A 5,627-nucleotide genomic window follows, 5' to 3' on the forward strand; every position below is an offset into this window, starting at 1 on the left:
GGGAACAACTCAACCCCCAAAAATATGCAACTAGAGAAAAACAAAGAAAAGGTCCTGAAAATGACATATCTCGAAGATAATTACACATAGAGATGTTAAAGAATGTGAAAAATCCAACTATAAATATAAAATTAAATCTTATGAATTATGCCTATTATAAAATCAATAAATTCACACCATGCAGTCAATATTGTTGCAGCAGACCATCCATTTGAGAGAGAAATTAATGAATCTTGTTCAACAATATGAAAAGGTCCTGGCTTATTCTTCATCATAACTCAGCCATCCTGATTCAACTAATCACTGACAGACTGTAGCAAACTCCCACTGCAAGTGTCTTTTGCAGACTCTGACTGCTGGTTATTTCCTGCTGGAATATGACTGCAAGCATTTCCTTGCTGCCTCTGACCACAGGCTTTCACCTTGCTCGACTCTGACTGCAAGCACCCACTGCAGGGTCTAACTGCAGACTCAGCCTGACCTCACAGCACATTCCTCATGGCAGCAAGTCTTTCTCCCATTTGCTCAGTCCTCCAGTCCTTTTGAAGCGTTCCTTCAGTACCTTCTGTTCCTTCTTTCTTGGGATTGTCTCCTGACTCACCAACCCATCCTTTATCATGCTCATAAGAGAATGTAGCTTAATTACCACTTCAGTAGAACAAAAGCACACTTAAGAGAACTCAAAGTTAATCATTATTAATACTGAACATAACATGATCTAAATAAAACTGGAACAGAATATTGTCCAAACTTAGTGATACTGAAACTTAACAGAAATGAAATAAAAATTTAATTAATATAAGTTCCTAATAGAACTTAAGACTTAGTTAAACTTAACATCTTTTAAAAGTTATAGACATAAGATATCCTAATGCTATTAATATAAAAGGCATATTATACATTAATTTATATTAATATAAAATTAATATAATATAAAAAATCATATAATATGAAAATTCAAACCATCTATGCTTAGAATAAGAGCATGATGAAATTACTGGAGGGTTTAAAAGAAGAGGTGATAAAGCTAGTGTAATTTTATGTAATGTAGATTTGGGTATAGAGATGAGCTTAAAATTAATTATTGCTGCAAATATTGTTTGGTATATAAATTTCTGATTATTATCGTAAAAGCCAATACCACTGTGCCACGGTGCACACAGTTTTTAATTCCTCCAGTAAAACTGTAAAAATCACTTTTTTTTCTTTTTTTCTTTGTTTCAAATTCTGAATTATGAGAAAGGGATTTGATGAGACAGCCGCCTCTTGGCTGCAGTAAAGAAAGGTAGTTTAAAAGTCTGTCAGAAAAAGGTGGGAGGGCAGCTTCACGCCCCACAGGGGAAATCTGGACCCTGTGCTGTGGGGGGAGCAAGGCCACTGAAGGAGGGCGGGGAGCGGGGTCGGGAAGTGGCGGAGGGAGAAAACTCAGGACGATGCTATCTTGTTGCCACTACCAGGGGAAGGGAAAAACAACCTTTTGCTGAATTGCGTCTCTATTTGTAGGGGCTAGATTCTTAAACTTGAAACGACCAGGCAGCAATGGCGGTGGAAGCCATGCGGGCCCTGCCCTGCGGCCATGAACTGAGCTCGCCACAACCGGGCCGCTGCACGCCCAAGCATGCATGGTGAAAAAAGAGGCGGGGAAATGCAATACAAACCAAACCCTTAAAACTGCACACAATAGCAGGGGAAACAGTGAAAAACAAAGGCAGAAAAGGCTAAAAAGGCACAAAGAGGCTGCTGCTCTCACTTCCCACCCCAGAGCGCGCAAGCTTCGCAGAGAGGGGCCGCTGACTGAGGGTTCACCCAGGCAGTGGTGCTGGGTCTGCTGAAAACCTCAAGTACTGAGATTAGGAGAAAATGCGATTGGAGCTTTTTGCTCCGAAAAAGAGTTGTGTCACAGGAAATGTTGTCCGGTTCCTACCAGCATTAGAGCCCGGGCGCTCTGTGCAGGGCTGGGGCGGGGGGTTTCTGGAGGACAAGGCCTTCCCCGATGGCCGCCAGGCCACAGCCTGCCGCCCGCTGCAGCCAGTGTGGCTCCCCAGATGGCAGTCCTGCGCTATCCTGGGGGGGAACTAAATTGCACCCAAGTTATTTCTGCAAGGTGCATGCACTTGAGTTCAAGTTTTGGGCTTCTTTGTTCTTCTCCATGCGTCCTCAGACAGCTGGATTAAAAGCAGTTTCAAAAGGGACTATAAACTTTTTTAGCAGTCTTTTCAACATGAAAAACGGACTTAAAAGGTAATTTTCCCATTGTTCGTGGGCAAAGGGAACAAAAGCGGACCCACAGACACAGGCGGTACCGATTGAAGGGTCTCTGGAGCCAGTGGGGGAGCAGCTGTAGCAGCAGCTATAGTCCGTCCTCTGGACTGTAATTTTTTCAACGAATTTTTAATTTGATACCATATAGGTAGCGATTTTGTGGCTATGTCCTCCCCTATGGCCACTGCCCACAAAACCCGCCCTAATTCGTCCCACCTTTCCATAGAAAAGGCATTTTGTACATCTATTCTGAAGTTATGTTTTCTACACCATAGCAATAAAGTTGGCTATTTCTTTTTATCCTGTTTCATCCCTCGTTTGCTCAATATAAGCGCCCATACATATATTACCGCTTTTGCTTGTTTCAGCAACAGCAGCTGTTGTGGGGCTGGCTGTAGCCCTAGCCTTTTGCTACTTTGTATATTCGCTGCTCGAATTTCATTTTCTCTGCGTTGATTGTGCAGCGGCAGTAGATCTGTCATTTTCCTATATCTTTGCCTGAAAGCCCCTTAATTTTAAAGTTATAATAATTTGGATAGGAGTCACATTTTCCATTCCAAGGGAGGTTCCCACCTTTCTTGGCAGACATGTGTCTTTCACACCAAGACAGCTGAGTAGAAGAGTTCACTCAGAAGAAAAAAAGAAGTGAATTTTCTGTTCAGTTCCTTTCATAGAATCACAGAACAGTTTGGGTTAGAAGGAACCTTAAAGCTCATCCCATTCCACCCCTTGCCACAGGCAGGGACACCTTCCACTATCCCAGGTTGCTTCAATCCTTATCCAACCTGACCTCAAACTCTTCCAGAGATGAGACAGCCACAGCTTCTCTAGGCAACCTATTTCAGGCCCTCACCACTCTCTCACCACAGGGAAGGATTTCTTCCTATTCTCTAACCCTAAGTCATTCCCCCTTTTCCTGTGTCCAAAGTTCTTCTCCAGCTCTCTTGGAGAGCATTTAGGTACTGGAAAAGACTCTAAGGTTTTCCTGGAGCCTTCTCTTCTGCACAACCCCAGTGCTGTCAGTCTGTTTTCACATCCTGTGACTCGGACAGTGTTGCTGGAGCACTTGCTGGTAAAGATCAAGGCAAACACATTGTTGAGTCCCTCAGTCTTCTACAAGTCCTGGATAACCAGATCTCCTGTCTTTCCAGAAAGAAAGGGCCAGAGACAACCCACATTTTCCTTTCTTTTATCACCAATGTAGCTATCGAAGCTTTACTCATTGCCCTTGGAGTCCCTGGCTAGGCTTAATTTTATCAGGGCTTTAGCTCTCCTAACTTGATCCCTGTTTGCTCAGACAGTTTTTCTGTATTGCTCTCAGGTTACCTTTCTTTGCATGCACTCTCTTGTCCTATGCCAGCACACCCTTAACCACCATATTGGGACTAGCTTTAACTACTGAATTTTTTTAAAGAAATCCAGAACAATTCCGTCAAAGCCTCGGGAATTTTGGAAAATCAGATTTACAAGGCAGTCTAGAGAAAGCTATATGCCATACACGAGGCAAAAATAAAAGAGAGCACTATGACAAACAGTAGGATTTATCTGAACTGTATTTTTCTGATTAAGTATCTGGCGACTAAAGTCTCTCTGAGTTCTTAATGACAAGAAATAGGTACTTTTGGAAGATGACTTACTCTGTCTATTTTAGCTGAATTAAACTCCATAAATTTGGTGTAATTTGTTCTATGAACAGTAAACAAGACTTAAAGTTGAGGTAACTGTGGAGTGCTTTTGTTTGTGAGTGTTTCAGGGTTTCAGGGTGTGGCAAGATGGACATATGCTGCAGATGGTATAGCATCCTTCATACTTGTTTACATGGATGGAAGTTGGATGGTTTTTTAATTTTCTTCACATAAGAAAGACCTCCATGCTCTCCACCTTCATTAGCATCTGCAGTGGCCCAGTTCTTGGACCCAAAAGTGTCTCAGAGGTGAGAGGTCCCTTACTTTGGACATACCTCAGTACTGAAGGGGGCAAGATACTGATGGCTCAAGGCAGGAACATCTTAATAGGGTCGACAACTTTTGGGGGATGTTTATCCCAGGACCAAGAAAAGGAAAAGATTTAGCCAAAAAAATCTGTGTAACTCCATTGTTGCAAAATACCAACCTCCCAGGGGTCCACCCCACCTCCTTGCGCCTGATAGAAAGAGGCCGTGGGACTGAAGAGAGACGAAGTCACAGCCAGCAATCCCTCAGGGCAAAACATTCTCTGTGCTGGGTAAGCACATGGGTGACACCCTCAGCTTCTCCTCAAAATGAGGAGTCATATCGCAGTACTGACAACCCATCCTCTTTTTGTTCCTGAATCCTGCTGCCACAGGGCTGCTGTGAACAGAGTGGTGCTGTCCAAGGCAGACACAAGGTGTATGATGTGCTGAGTAGCCCCAGTCCCAGGTTTTATGTTCTCATCTAGGTTTTTCCCCAAAATATTTGTATCTCCCACTGACAGCAATTTGGGAAACCATGCTCCTGAATTTGTGAGAAATGTGTGCAAAAATCCACCCACCTTCCTTCATATATGTTCCCTGTAAGATACTTGCCTGTTTTTCTAAAATCTGATGGATGGGTGGTTGTATATGAAAGGTGAATGGCAGTTCCTACCAGGCAAGCCAAAAAGCAGAAGATACCAGATGGGCTTTGTCTCTGTTCTGCTTTCAGCAGCACGGTGGGGACTTAGCCTGTGGTTCCCGGGAGAAGGTCAAATCTGTAACAGCAAGTGGGGCATGACAATGCATTAATTCATTGTCCCCCATTTTGGGACTAACAGGGTGTTCTCATCACTGTGCACGGGCTGTTCGTGCAACCACTACCATATACCCTGGAGCAGGATGGAATTACAGATCCCAGTCTGTACTTGTAAACATGTGTCACACCAACAGCAGAGTGGCGCAGCGGAAGCGTGCTGGGCCCATAACCCAGAGGTCGATGGATCGAAACCATCCTCTGCTAGTGCTATCATTATTTCTCGGGTGGCGGAGCCGTTGCCGGGCCACCAGGTGGCAGCATGGAGACAAAGAGCCGTTATGTGGCCCGCAAGTTCAGTTCGTTAGAGTGTGGTGCTAATAATGCTAAGGTCGGGGGTTCGATCCTCTTAGAGGCCATCTTTTCCCAAATTTCACTTTTTTTTTTCCCATCCGGCTCTCCTTTTTTTGTCAATGATGGTACAGGGAGCTAGTCTGTAGGAAAAGAAACTCTAGTGATCCTGCCTGCAGTGCTCATCCCTGGTGGATGGTCCACTGGGAGAGCTCTTAGGCTCTTTTCCAGTTTTCCCTACTCCTCCCTTGGCAGGTGTCCATTCCAGTTTAAGGATAAACTTCACTGGGTGCTTGTGGCAGGCACACCAACTCCAGCAGCCCTCCA

The 5,627-nt window shown here is 44.2% G+C and overlaps 1 non-coding gene across 1 annotated transcript; it reads left to right on the forward strand.

The window, feature by feature from the left end:
- The first annotated feature begins 5,144 nt into the window (after positions 1–5,144).
- Positions 5,145–5,216, forward strand: TRNAM-CAU (transfer RNA methionine (anticodon CAU)). Its single transcript has one exon. It is a non-coding gene; the product is annotated as a tRNA-Met (tRNA).
- Positions 5,217–5,627: the final 411 nt, after the last annotated feature.

Source organism: Sturnus vulgaris, chromosome 10 (assembly GCF_052056855.1).
Source record: "Sturnus vulgaris isolate bStuVul1 chromosome 10, bStuVul1.hap1, whole genome shotgun sequence".
Classification (NCBI taxonomy): Eukaryota; Metazoa; Chordata; class Aves; order Passeriformes; family Sturnidae; genus Sturnus; species Sturnus vulgaris.